At 43.5% G+C, this 14,952-nt stretch overlaps 1 protein-coding gene across 2 annotated transcripts in view; it reads left to right on the top strand.

Moving 5' to 3' along the window:
• The window catches only part of LOC124711729 (fatty acyl-CoA reductase 1-like), a 158,109-nt gene that overhangs the window by 58,718 nt on the left and 84,439 nt on the right, over positions 1–14,952 (top strand). The window lies entirely within an intron of this gene.

Below are 14,952 nucleotides of genomic sequence, written 5' to 3'. Positions count from 1 at the left end.
CAATTATTAGATCTTCAATGATGTTGAAAAAGTACACTTAAGGGAAAAAAAGTCGCAAGATACCTCCTAATATCGTGTTGAACCTCCTTTTGCACGCGAAGTGCAGCACATGGACGTCTCATGGACCCAACAAGCCGTTTGAAGTTCCCTGTAGAAATATTGAGCTAAGCTGCTTATATAGCGAAGGTGCTGCCGGTGCAGGATTTTGTGTACGAACTGATCTCTTGACTGTGCGGTAGCGTTCTCGCTTCCCACGCCCGGGTTCCCGGGTTCGGTTCCCGGCGGGGTCAGGGATTTTCCCTGCCTCGTGATGACTGGGTGTTGTGTGATGTCCTTAGGTTAGTTAGGTTTAAGTAGTTCTAAGTTCTAGGGGACTGCTGACCATAGATGTTAAGTCCCATAGTGCTCAGAGCCATTTGAACCATTTGATCTCTTGGCTACATCCCATAACAATTAGATGGGGCTGACATCGGGCGATCTGGGTGGCCAAATAATTCGCTCGAACTGTTCAGAATGTTCTTCAAACCAGTTGCAACTAATTGTTGCCCGGTGATATGGTGCATCATTGCTTGGGAAGATGAAGTCGTTGAATGGCGCAAATGGTGTCCCAGTAGCCACATATAACCATTTTCAATCACTGATCGGCTCAGTTCGATCAAACGACCCAGTCTATTGCATGTAAACACAGCCCATATCATTATGAAGCGACCACCAGCATGCATAGAGCATTGTAGATAACCTGGGTTCATGACTTCGAGGAGTGTGCGCCACATTGGAACCCTCCCATCAGCTCTTTGTAACTCAAATCGGGACTCACTTCAGCAAGTCGCGGTTTTTCAGTCGTCTGGAGTGTAAACGATATGGTCACGAGCCCAGGAGAGCCGTTGCAGGTGATGTCGTTCTGTTATACCTCTGTTATACTGCAGTAGGACATACGGTGGAGTACATACGGTGCCATATGTAATTTTACTTATGTTCGAAACAGGCTTATGTCTGTTGAAGTTATTTTATTGGTTTTGACGCAGCCGCTGGGCTAAGACGTTTTTCATTTATTAGTGTGTATGACTTCTGTATTATTATATCTGAAACCATGGTCAAGGATTAAAATAGACATAATTTAGTGCAACTGTGGGCTGTTTTTCATTCGAATCACACCGTATTCCTTCTCCGTTAGCACTGACAACTCTAGACCAACACCACCGCCTTCGGTCGATAAGTGAAAGCGTTAGCTACTGGGTTTTCCGTGCTGAGAGGTAACGCCTGAAAAGTGACATTTTTGGCACACTCTTGACATTGTGGTTCTCGGAATATTGAGTTCCCTAATGATTTCCGAAATGGAATGTCCCATAGCTCCAAGCACCATTCCGCGTTCACTGTTTGTTAATCCGCATCGTGCGTTCATAATCACGTGGCAAACCTTTTCACATGAATCGCTTGAGTAGAAATCACAGCTCAGCCAGTCCAGTGCTCTTTTGTGCCTCGTGTACCGATGGAAATGAAATGAGCGTTTGGCGTTATTGGCCTTGAGGCCCCTTGCGCGGCAGGGCTTATTACATTCGAAACGACATTGGGCGACCTGCGCACCGGATGGGGATGAAATGATGATGGAGACAGCACAACACCCAGTCCCTGAGCGGAGAAAATTCACGACCCAGCGGGAATAGAATCCGGGCCCGTAGGACTGCAATCTGTCATTAGCTATCGGGGCGGACATGTAAGCGATACTAACGCTATATATATATATATATATATATATATATATATATATATATATATATATATATCTCGCTGTGTTAGGACTTTTGTCACCTCAGTGTATATGTTTGAATCTACAATGGCAGTTTATTTATTTTGTCCTTGACACACCAACTGGGGAAGCAAGCGTGATGACCATGAGCATAACCGTACCCTTCTTTCAGTACTTTGCTGTTTTACCGACAATATGTCTGATATATCCAATAGCATACTACATAAAATATTAAGTACAAAATGTCCTGTTTTACACCCTACTAGAATTGTACGTACGAGGGTTTCGTCATCTAGGCTTAAGCTCTGCCTTCTATAATTTTAAAGGCATAGCTTGAGAAAGAAAACTGGCGTTCTAAGGATCGGAGCGTGGAATGTCAGATCCCTTAATCGGGCAGGTAGGTTAGAAAATTTAAAAAGGGAAATGGATGGGTTACAGCTAGATATAATGGGAATAAGTGAAGTTCGGTGGCAGGAGTAACGAGACTTCTGGTCAGGTGAATACAGTGGTATAAATACAAAATCCAACAGGGATAATGCAGGAGTAGGTTTAATAATGAATAAAAAATGGGACTGCGGATAAGCTACTACAAACAGCGTAGTGAACGCATTATTGTAGCGAAGATAGACACGAAGCCCACGCCCACCACAGTAGTACAAGTTTATATGCCAACTAGCTCCGTAGATGACGAAGAGATTGATGAAATGTACGGTGAGATAATAATAAGATAGTGAAGGGAGACGAAAATTTAATAGTCATGGGTCGCTAGAATTCGATAGTAGGAAAAGGAAGAGAAGGAAAAGTAGTAGGTGAATATGGAATTGGGGTAAGGAATGAAAGAGGAAGCCGCCTAGTAGAATTTTGCACAGAGTAGAACTTAATCATAGCTAACACTTGGTTCAAGAATCATGAAAGAAGGTTGTGTACATGAGAGAGGCCTGGAGACACTGGAAGGTTTCAGATAGGTTATATAATGGTATGACGGAGATTTACGAACCAGGTTTTAAATTGTAAGACATTTCCAGGGGCAGATGTGGCCTCTGACCACAATCTATTGGTTATGAACTGTAGACAAAAACTGAAGAAACTGCAAAAAGGTGGGAATTTAAGAAGATGAAACGGATAAACTGAAAGAACCAGAGGTTGTAAATAGTTTCAGAGCAAGCATTAGGGAACGAATGACAAAAACGGGGGAAAGAAATACAGTAGAAGAAGAATGGGTAGCTTTGAGAGATGAAATAGTGAGGACAGCAGAGGATCAAGTAGGTAAAAAGACGAGGGCTAGTAGAAATCCTTGGGTAACAGAAGAAATATTGAATTTAATTGATGAAAGGAGAAAATGTAAAAGTGCAGTAAATGAAGCAGGCAAAAAGGAACACAAAAGTCTCAAAAATGAGATCGATAAGACGTGCAAAATGGCTGAGCAGGGATGGCTAGAGGACAAATGTAAGGATGAAGAGGAATATATCACCAGGGGTAAGATAGACGCCGCCTACAGGAAAATTAAAGAGCTCTTCGGCGAAAACAGAACCATTTGCATGAGCATCAAGAGTTCACATGGAACCCCAGTTCTAAGCAAAGAAGGTAAAGCAGAAAGGTGGAAGGAGTATATAGAGGGTCTATACAAGGGCGATGTACTTGAGGACAATATTATGGAAATGGGAAGAGGACGTATATGAAGATGGAATGGGAGATATGATACTGCGTGAAGAGTTTGACAGAGCACTGAAAGACCTAAGTCGAAACAAGACCCCGGGAGTAGACAACATTCCATTAGAACTACTGATAGCCTTGGAAGAATCAGCCCTAACAAACCTCTACCATCTGGTGAGCAGGAAGTATGAGACAGGCGAAATACCCTCAGTCTTCAAGAACAACATAATAATTCCAATCCCAAAGAAAGCAGGTATTGACACATGTGGAAATTACCGAACTATTAGTTTAATGAGTCACGGCTGCAAAATACTAACACGAATTCTTTACAGACGACTGGAAAAACTGGTAGAAGCCGACCTCGGGGAAGATCAGTTTGGATTCCGTAGAAATGTTGGAACACGTGAGGCAATACTGACCCTACGACTTATCTTAGAAGATAGATTAAGGAAAAGCAAACCTACGTTTCTAGCATTTGTAGACTTAGCGAAAGCTTTTGACAATGTTGACTGGAATACTCTCTTTCGAATTCTGAAGGTAGAAGGGATCAAATACAGGGAGCGAAAGGCTATTAGGCATTAGCACAGAAACCAGATGGCGGTTATAAAAATCGAGGGGCATGAAAGGGAAGCAGTGGTTGGGAATGGAGTGAGGCACGGTTGTAACCTATCTCCGATGTTATTCAAACTGTATAGCTAGCAGTAAAGGAAGCAAAAGAAAATTAAAATCCATGGAGAAGAAATAAAAACTTTGAGGTTTGCCAATGACATTGTAATTCTGTCAGAGACAGCAAAAGACGTGGAAGAGCAGTTGAACGGAATGGACAGTGTCTTGAAAGAAGGGTATAAGATGAACATTAACAAAAGCAAAACGAGGATAATGGAATGTAGTCGAATGAAATCGGGTGATGCTGAGGGAATTAGATTTGGAAATGAGACTCTTAAAGTAGTAAACGTGTTTTGCTATTTGGGGAGCAAAACAACTTACGATGGTTGAAGCAGAGAGGATATAAAATGTTGACTAGCATTGGCAAGGAAATCGTTTCTAAATAAGAGAAATTTGTTAACATAGAGTATAGATTTAAGTGTCAGGAAGTCGTTTCTGAAAGTATTTGTATGGAGTGTAGCCATTTATGGAAGTGAAACAAGGACGATAAATAGTTTGGACAAGAAGGGAATAGAAGCTTTCGAAATGTGGTGCTACAGAAGAATGCTGAAGATTAGATGGGTAGATCACGTAACTAATGAGGAGATACTGAACAGAACTGAGGAGAAGAGAAATTTGTGGCTCAACCTGACTAGAAGAACGGATCGGTTGGTAGAACATGTTCTGAGGCATCAAGGGATCACCAATTTAGTATTGGAGGGCAGCGTGGAGAATAAAAATCGTAGAGGGAGGCCACGAGATGAATGCACTAAGCAGATTCAGAAGGATGTAGGTTGCAGTAAGTACTGGAAGATGAAGATGCTTGCACAGGATAGGGTAGCATGGAGAGCTGCATCAAACCAGTCTCAGGACTGAAGACCACAACAACAATAACGATAACAACAGCACCTTGAATTGTTTTTAAGAACACAATTGTCCATTTGGTTTGTACAGAATACCTTTTACGAAATGATAGTTCGTAGTTTTTTGTGACATGACTGTAGGTTCAATCTGTAGAAGGTGACAGGTCCAGTTCATTACGTTTATGCATAACTGTCTTGAAATGACTGTATGCTTAATTTGTAGACGTACTTGAAACCATCTAACGACCACAGATTGTTATTTCTGGTAGGCTGCCACACTATACAGCACTATTTTATGGTACAAACACACGTATGAATTGACGAGATACTGTGTATCGAGATTTTAAATGTGGTATGTCTACATTTCGTTTTATACAATGTTGTGTTTCTCGTAAAAATGTTACTTCTCATTTGTTCTGTTTATCTGACAAATTCTTTTGATGGCTGTATCCGAAACGCGTCGAGGCGTATATTTTGAAAAAGATATGAAGTATTAATAGCGATTAAGATCTTCAGTTATACTGACACTAATTTTTCGCCACAAGCCGTGTCAGTGACTGTCCGCCACGATCACTCAACACACACTTTCGTCCCAGTTGTGGCTTTTCGAATGATATTTTTTTCGCATTTCCCTTTGCACGATATAGATCTTCGATACGGCTCCTCTTCAAACACCAGACACTTTGGCTATCTTGGTTACGGAAGCACACATAATAGGAGCACCAACGATTTGCCCAGTTTCAAATTGACTTAGCTCTGACAAAATCCGGGTTGGGGATTTTCTCTGCCCGGGACCTGGGTGTTTGTGTTGTCTACATCTACATGGATACTCTGCAAATCGTATTTAAGTGCCTGAAAAAGGATTCATCGAACCAGCTTCAGAATTCTCTATTATTCCAATGCCATATAGCTCGCGGAAAGAACGAACACCTATATCTTTCCGTACGAGCTCTGATTTCTCTTATTTTATCGTGGTGATCGTTCTCCCTATGTAGGTCGGTGTCAACAAAATATTTTCGCGTTCGGAGGAGAAAGTTGGTGATTGGAAATTCGTGAGAAGATTCTGTCGCAACGAAAAACGCCACTGTTTTAACGATGTCCAGCCCAAATCCTGTATCATTTCTGTGACACTCTCTCCTATATTTAGCTATAATACAAAACGTGCTGCCCTTCTTTGAACTTTTTCGATGTACTCCGTCAGTCCTATCTTGTAAGGATCCCACAGCGCGCAGCAGAACTCTAAAAGAGGACGGACAAGCGCAGTGTAGGCAGTCTCCTTAGTAGGTCTGTTACATTTTCTAAGTGTCCTGCCAATAAAACGCAATCTTTGGTTAGCCTTCCCCACTACATTTTCTATGTGTTCCTACCAATTTAAGTTGCTTAGTGTGTAGGGCGCTCAACTGCGCGGGTATTTAGTTGAATTTGCGGCTTTTAGATTAGACTGATTTATCGTGTAACCGAAGTTTAACGAGTTCCTTTTAGCACTCATGTGGATGACCTCACACTTTTCGTTATTTAACTGCCATTTTTCACACCATTCAGATATATTTTCTAAATCGTTTTGCTGTTTGTTTTGATCTTCTGATGACTTTATTAGTCGATAAACGACAGCGTCATCTGCAAACAACCGAAGACGGCTGCTCAGATTGTCTCCCAAATTATATAGATAAGGAACAGCAACACTACCTTGGAGAACGCCAGAAATCACTTTTGTTTTACTCGATGACTTTCCGTCAGTTACTGTGAACTGTGACCTCTCTGACAGGAAATCACAGATCCAGTCACATAAGTGAGACGATATTCTATAAGCATGCAATTTCACTACAAGCCGCTTGTATGATACAGTGTCAAAAGCCTTCCGGAGATCCAGAAATACGGAATCGATCTGAAATCCCTTGGCAACAGTACTTTGCGACCTCATGATTTCATGTTCGTGACAGTGGTTACATTGAGTTTGGCAAAAAAGGTGGTCTGTGTAAGAATAGGGACTTTGTACGGGCCCTGATGACCGCACAGTTGAGCACCCCACACACCAAGCATCATGATGATGATGATGATCATCATCAACAACTTAGGTAATGTACTCACAACTACGCGCACCATACTTCTGAGAACTACTGACACTTCTCTGGCGGTACAGTATGTTCAAGCGTCTGTTTGCTGTAATTTGCACTCAAGTGATTCATGTAAAAAGGTTTCCGACATGATTATGGCAGCACGACAGGACTTAACTTACTTTGAACGCTGAATGAGGTACGCGCATGGAACATTCCATTTCGATAATCATTACGGAGTTCAGTATCCTGTGACCCATAGCGCCAAGAGTGTGCAGAGAATTCCACATTTCAGGCTTTACGTCTCACCACGGACAACGCAGTGGCCGACGGCCTCCACTTGACGACCGAGAGCGGCGGTGTTTGCGTAGAGTTGTCAGTTCTCACAGACAAGCAACATTGCGTGAAATGTTCGCGGAAATCAATGTGCCATGTACGACAAACATACCCGCTAAGAACGTGCGGTGAAATATGGCGTTAATGGACTATGACAACACACGACCCACGCGAGTGCTATTGTTAACAACACGAAATCACCTGCAGAGCCTCTCCTGGGCTCGTGACCGCATCGGCTCGACCCTAGATGACTGGAAAACTGTGTTCTGGTTAGAAGAGTTCCGATTTCAGTTGGCAAGAGCTGATGGTAAGGTTCGAGTGTGACGCTGACCCGGCGAAGCCATGGACCCAAGTTGTTAACAAGGTAGTACACAACCTAGTGGTAGCTCCATAATGACGTGGGCTGTGTCAACATGGAGTGGATTAAGTCCGGTGGTACCACTGAATTGTTCATTGACTGGAAATGGTTGTGTTCGACTACTTAGACACCATTTGCAACCAAACGACGATGACATTTTTATGGATGTCAGTGGGCCATGTCCCCAGGCCACAACTGGTCGCGACTGGTTTGAAGAAAGTTCTGCACAGTTAGAGTGAATGGTCTGCCTACGCAGATCGCCCGACATGAATCCCATCGAACATTTATGGGACATAATTGAGAGATGAGTTCGTGCACAAAATGCTGCACTGGCAATACTTTTGCAATTATGGACGGCTACAGAGGCAGGAGACTTCCAACGCTTAGTCCACAGCTCGTAGTCTAGTGGCTAGCGTTGTTGCTTGTGGATCACGACGTCTCGGGTTCGATTCCCGGCTGGGTTAGGGATTTTCTCTGCCTGGGGACTGGGTGTTTGTGTTGTCCTCATCATTTCATCATTATCATTCGTGACAGTGGCTAGATGTGTAAAATTTGGGATTCTGTATGGGCGCTCATGACCGCGCAGTTGAGAACCCCACAAACCAAGCATCATCATTAGCATCATCATCCTACGCCGACACGATCTCATATTTTTTATCACCAGATTGCATAACCACAATTAAACCAAATGTATAGTGCCTTTCACCAAAAGTCAGAAACATCAAAAAGAAGAATTTCGAATTTCTATACAGAAAATCAGCGATTAGTTGGAGTAGTTGCATATGTGCTGTGCTCAGCACAACTTGTAAGTAGGCTGTTTAGGTTTTTTTATTGGTAACGCCACCTCTGTATAAAAATCACTGGCTGTGCTGTGTGCAGTCTGTGTCTAGGTTGCATTGTTGTCTGCCATTGTAGTGTTGGGCAGCGGCAGCTGGATGTGAACAGCGCGTAGCGTTGCGCAGTTGGAGGTGAGCCGCCAGCAGTGGTGGATGTGGGGAGAGAGATGGCGGAGTTTTGAAATTTGTAAGACTGTCATGAACTGCCATATATATTATGACTATTAAGGTAAATACAGTGTTTGTTCTCTATTAAAATCTTTCATTTGCTAACTATGCCTATCAGTAGTTAGTGCCTTCCGTAGTTTGAATCTTTTATTTAGCTGGCAGTAGTGGCGCTCGCTGTATTGCAGTAGTTCGAGTAACTAAGATTTTTGGTGAGGTAAGTGATTTGTATAGGTTAATGTTAGTCAGGGCCATTCTTTCGTAGGGATTTTTGAAAGTCAGATTGCGTTGCGCTAAAAATATTGTGTGTCAGTTTAAGCACAGTCTTGTATAAATTGTTCAAAGGGGACGTTTCATATGTCGACCCTTAGCCGAGGATACCTCACTGGAATCTTCTGCTTTTTTCTTGTAGTTTGTGTAATTAGTGTAGCTTTTGTTTATTGCTAGCGCGTAATTATAGAGAGAATCTCCTTTGCAGTTGCAGTCTTTCATTGTTGTTGTGGCATGCATGTTAATTTGCACCAAGTATTTCGCAGCTGCGCTTGCAATTAACTAGATATTATTTTCAGTGCTATGTTAATGTGTTCTCTTATTTTTGCTCTTCAAATTGTGTTTTTCTGTGTTATCGTGTGAAATATTGTGACAATAATGGCGTGTGAAAAACGTAACACTAGGCTCCAAAGTAAACTGAGAAATAATAATGACGACGAGCGTAGCTTGCCAGCACCACTGTGTAATGAATTAACAGACGTTCAAAGTAGTAATTTGGTAACTGTGCATGGGGAAATGGAGCGGGCGGCAAACAATGGCGTAGACAGTGAGACAAATAGTGAACAGGGAAGCATTATCGATCGATCGGTCGACAACAGCTTGCCTCAGGAATCCGAAATGACAGGACACAATTTTGCAAATACTGTAGATTCAGGTTTTGCGTCCTCACCGTTTTCTCAAATGAGTCAAGACACATTTTCCGCTTGTCAAAATGTGAATGTTGCCGGTGCAAATTCACTGCCGAAAAGCACTGAGGAACATGTTTCAGACACCAGTGCATTGTTATTACAATTAATGCAACAAATGGGACAAAAGCTTGAAAAGTTAGACACAATGGAACAAAATCAGAGACAAACACAGCAACAGTTAGACACAATGGAACAAAATCAGAGACAAACACAGCAAAAGCTTCAAAAGTTAGACACAGTGGAACAAAATCTTAAAAAGTTAGACACAGACTGCACACAGCACAGCCAGTGATTTTTATACAGAGGTGGCGTTACCAATAAAAAAAACTAAACAGCCTACTTACAAACTTCATTCGGGGATCACTGGAATCGAATAGATACATGATGATAAGTGACAGACAATAGCAAACTATCGTAGACCAGTAAGAGAAAAGGAATAACGCCTATATGTACAAAGAAGAGAGCTGATGAAACCTTCTCTGGCTCCCACTCGGGTTGCTGCTGTCAAATTCCTCGACGTTTCGATGAGAGTCGTTCTAATCACCATCTGGCAAAAACGACTGACTTCGCCAGACGATGATAAGAATGACATCAGAACTTCGCGGATTTTTAACGCAACAACCCAGATGTAAGCCCGAGCATATATCATTAGCAATACACAGCGAGAAGTCCTACATTCATGTGTAAGAATTAGGTTATATTACAGACCCCTCAGATTAAGTACTGTGTTTAACGGTTTTTCCAGTCTGTTGACTGACCGAGACCGCCGACAGTTGAAGAGGGTCGTAATGTGTAATAGGCAGACATCTATCCATATCATCACAGAGGAATTACAAACTGCATCAGGATCCACTGCAAGTACTGTGACAGTTACGAGGGAGTTGAGAAAACTTGGATTTCATGGTCGATCGGCTGCTCATAAGCCACAGATCACGCCAGTAAATGCCAGTCGGCGCCTCTCTTGGTGTAAGGACCGTAAACATTGGACGTTTGAACAGTGGAAAAACGTTGTGAGGCGTAACGAATGACGGTACACAATATGGCCATCCGATGGCAGGATGTGGGTACGGTGAATGCCCAGTAAACGTCATCTGCCAGCGAGTGAAATGCTAACAGTAAAACTCGGAGGCGGTGGTGTTATGGTATGGTAGTGTTTTTCATGGAGGAGGCTTGAACTCCTTGTTGTTTTGCGTGGCACTATCACAGCGCAGGCCCACATTGATGTTTTAAGCACCTTCTTGATTGAAGAGCAATTCGGGATGGTGATTGCATCTTTCAACACGATCGAGCACCTGTTCATAATACACGGCCTGTGGCGGAGTGGTTACGCGACAATAACATCACTCTAAGGGACTGGGCTGCACGGAGTTCCGGCCTGAATCCTATAAAACATCTTTGGGATGTTTCGGAACGCGGACTTCGTGCCAGGCCTCACCGACCAACATCGATACCTCTCCTCAGTGCAGCACTCCGTGAAGAACGGGCTGTCTTTCCCCAAAAACCCTTCCAGCTCCTGATTGAACGTATGCCTGCGAGAGTGGAAGCTGTCATCAAGACTGAGGGTGGGCCAACACCATGCTGAATTCCAGCATTACCGATGGAGGGCGCCACGAACTTGTAAGTCATTTTCTAGCCAGGTGTCCGGATACTTTTGATCACATATTGTGCATACAGTATGTGGAAGTGTGTCTGGGGATGTGTGAGTTGTGCGTTTGTGCGTGTGAGGATGTGTGTGTGCGTGCGTGCGCGTGTGTGTGTGTGTGTGTGTGTGTGTGTGTGTGTGTGTGTGTGAGGGTCTATGTGTCTTTGAATGTGACAGAGTAGTGTCACCTTAACGTGTCAGTGCAATTATGGGAAGAAGCAGACCCATTTCAAATCTAAAACGAAATGGATGCAAGAAAAATACGAAAGATCGAAAAAAAATGATCTCCGGATCTCTGGAAGGTCTGATTCAGATATAGACTAGTCAAAACAACTTTCGAGGTAACTAAATGCAAAATCTTGAACATTAATAGCGCAAGAGGAATTCCAGCGTTAACGGCAGTGGAGAGAGAGTATAGATGGGAGGATTACGAGCGCGGGATTAGCCAAGAGGTCTGAGTGCGCTGCAGTCATGGACTGTGCCGCTCGTCCCGGCGGAGGTTCGAGTTCACCCTCGGGCATGGGCGTGTATGTTAGGATAATTTAGGTTAACTAGTGTGTAAGCTTAGGGACTGATGACCTCAGCAGTTAAGTCCCATAAGATTTTACACACATTTGAGGATAACGCTGGATGCCTCTACAAAGGTGAAGAAACTGTCCGCTGACATGATAAAAGTAGAACTTTGACTCGATGTGGAATATATATGGGTTCCATTTTCGAGGGAGAGTTTAATCGAACTCTGGAAGACTTGCGATCAAATAAGGCTGTGAAATTGGAATATACATTAGATATAACTGAGGGCGTTCTATGTAGTTGCTATATAAGGTGATCAGGTAAGCGTAGGAGAGGAATTCGTGGTGTGCATCATCAAACGAACCAGAAGACGGTTGACCCCCCCCCCCAACCAAAAAAGGAAGGATCGTGAAATGAAGCGTCATTGTCACAGGAGTAGAAAGTGGACTGGGCAAATAACTGTCACTATTAATCGTATTTCTAACGATCAAACATATGGAACTCTGTCTACATCCAGTATTTACCGGATGAATCACCTACAATATGCACTGCATATGTTGTGGAAATGGGAACAGCTATAAATGTGCGGTTTTCACAGAGTGAACTGATAGTCAGGGGCTCGTATCGTTAGCCAATGAACAAATTGTAATAATACTTAGAAAGTTTAATTTTTCTGCAAACAGACACTTTATTTAAATGGAACAGTGCCTGTTGACATTAACAAATTAAAAGTAGGATGAATGAGAATGTCAAGCCGGCCGCGGTGGCTGTGTGGTTCTAGGCGCTCCAGTACGGAGCCGCGCTGCTGCTACGGTCGCAGGTTCGAATCCTGCTTCGGGCATGGGTGTGTGTGATGTCCTTAGGTTAGTTAGGTTTCAGTAGTTCTAAGTTCAAGGGGACTGATGACCACAGCAGTTGAGTCCCATAGTGCTGAGAGCCATTTGAACCATTTTTTGAATTAGAATGTCAGTGATGTTTGTTGCATGATTCTGCTGCGAGTCGTTTACGAGACATGATATTTTGGTAAGTTCCCACACCGACGCTTGTACAATACCTGTGATGACGTAGTCCGCCCCGATAGCTCATTGGTCAGCGTGACGAATTGCCGTCCTACGGGCTCGGGTTCGATTCTCGGTTGGGTCGGAGATTTTCTCCGCTCAGGGACTGGGTGTTGAGTTGTCTTCCTCATCATTTCATCCCCACTCGGCGCGCAGGTCGCCAAATCTGGAGCCGAATGTAATAAGACCTGCAGCAAGGCGGCCGTACCTGCCCCACAAGGGGCCTCCCGGCCAATGACGCCAAACGCTCATTTCATTTGTGGTGGCGTACAGTAAAAAACAAGACAAGTGCATACACTGGTTAGTGGAATCTGACTAGTAACGAGACAATGGACCATCGCGTGGTGTGTTCAAAATGACCACCCGCAACGTCTTCCAGACTGGTACGGAAGGGCTGCTGCAATGTGCTAGGATTTCAGCGGAGATGTCCGAGCAAGCTGCAGGAATACGTCGTTGCATATGATCGGGTGTAGTTGGTATGTCCTTGCAGACAGCATCTTTCAGATTTCCCCACAGGAAAAAGTCTATAGGCATCAAACCCGGGAAACGGTCCGGCCAAGGTACAGGACCCCTGCGTCCAATCCAACAATCTGGAAATAATTCGTGAAGGTATTCTGTAGTACTTCACCCACTACGTGCTGCACAGTCGTCAAGTTGGTACCACTGGTTCCTCCTAGTCTGCAGATGAACGTATTTTAGAATCCATGGAAGATGGTCTGTTAGTGGGCTGCGATATTAGCGCGTGTTCAGTGTTCCGACTGTGAAACATGGGCCTATGAGCTGATGGTTCACTATCCCACAACACACGTTTACGCTCCATGGACGCCGACGTTCCACCTGACGAAACCAAGGGGGATTGTCAACAGAGCAATAGTGAATGTTTCGGTGGTTTACCTGGCAATGAGTGATAAATGTGGCTTCATCGCCAAACAAGACATAACACATCTGGAATATCTTGTCCTAGTGCCCATTTACAGAAGTTAACACGATTCCCACAAACATTTCTTTACAGCTGTTGATGGAGCAAAATGTAATACGGATGGAACTTGTGTCGGTAGAGAATGCATAGGACACTTCCTCGTGCGACTGCGCGGGGGAGTACGTGCGGATCAACTGCAACAGCAGCAAGAACATTAATTTCCCCCGGTTCTGTCGTCGCTTGTTTCATTCTGTTACCTCGTCTAGGTGTTACACTACCACTTTCAAGTAACTGGGTGAAGAGGTTGATAAATAATTGCCGAGATCCAGAATGAGATTTTCACTCTGCAGTGGAGTGTGCACTGATACGGAACTTCCTGGCAGATTAAAAGCGTGTGTCGGACCGAGACCCGAACTCACGACCTTTGCCTTTCGCGGGAAAGTGCTCTACCAACTGAACTACCCAAGCACGACTGACGCCACATCCTCACAACTTTACTTCTGCCAGTATTGCCGAGATGGTTGACGTAGATTGGCATACCTGATCGCATACACCGTTCAAGAATAAACTGCATTCTTCCTACATTCTCCATACGTCATGAACACATCAACTTTTTCTGCATTGTAAGACTGTACAATTTGTACAGAAACCAGATGGCAGTTATAAGAGTCGAAGGACATGAAAGGGAAGCAGTGGTTGGGAAGGGAGGGAGATGTTATTCAATCTGTATATTGAGCAGGCAGTTGAGGAAACAAAAGAAAAATTCGGAGGAGGTATTAAAATCCATGGAGAAGAAACAAATACTTTCAGGTTCACCGATGACATTGTAATTCTGTCTGAGACAGCAAAGGACCTGGAAAAGCAGTTTAACGGACAGTGTCTTGCAAGGAAGATATAAGTGAACATCAACAAAAGCAAAACGAGGATAATGGAATGTAGTCGAATTAAGTCGGGTGATGCTGAGGGAATTAGATTAGGAAATGAGACACTTAAAGTAGTAAAGCAGTTTTGCTGTTTGGGGAGCAAAATACCTGATGGTGGTCGAAATAGAGAGGATATAAAATGTAGACTGGCAATGGCAAGGAAAGCGTTTCCGAATAAGAGAAATTTGTTAACATAGAGTATAGATTTAAGTGTCAGGAAGTCGTTTCTGAAAGTATTTGTATAGAGTGTAGCCATGTATGGAAGTGAAACGTGGACGATA

The sequence above is a fragment of the Schistocerca piceifrons genome, chromosome 8, assembly GCF_021461385.2.
Source record: "Schistocerca piceifrons isolate TAMUIC-IGC-003096 chromosome 8, iqSchPice1.1, whole genome shotgun sequence".
Lineage (NCBI taxonomy): Eukaryota > Metazoa > Arthropoda > Insecta > Orthoptera > Acrididae > Schistocerca > Schistocerca piceifrons.
The sequence above is the reverse complement of the archived record's forward strand: the minus strand, read 5'-3'. Positions and strand labels throughout refer to the sequence as shown.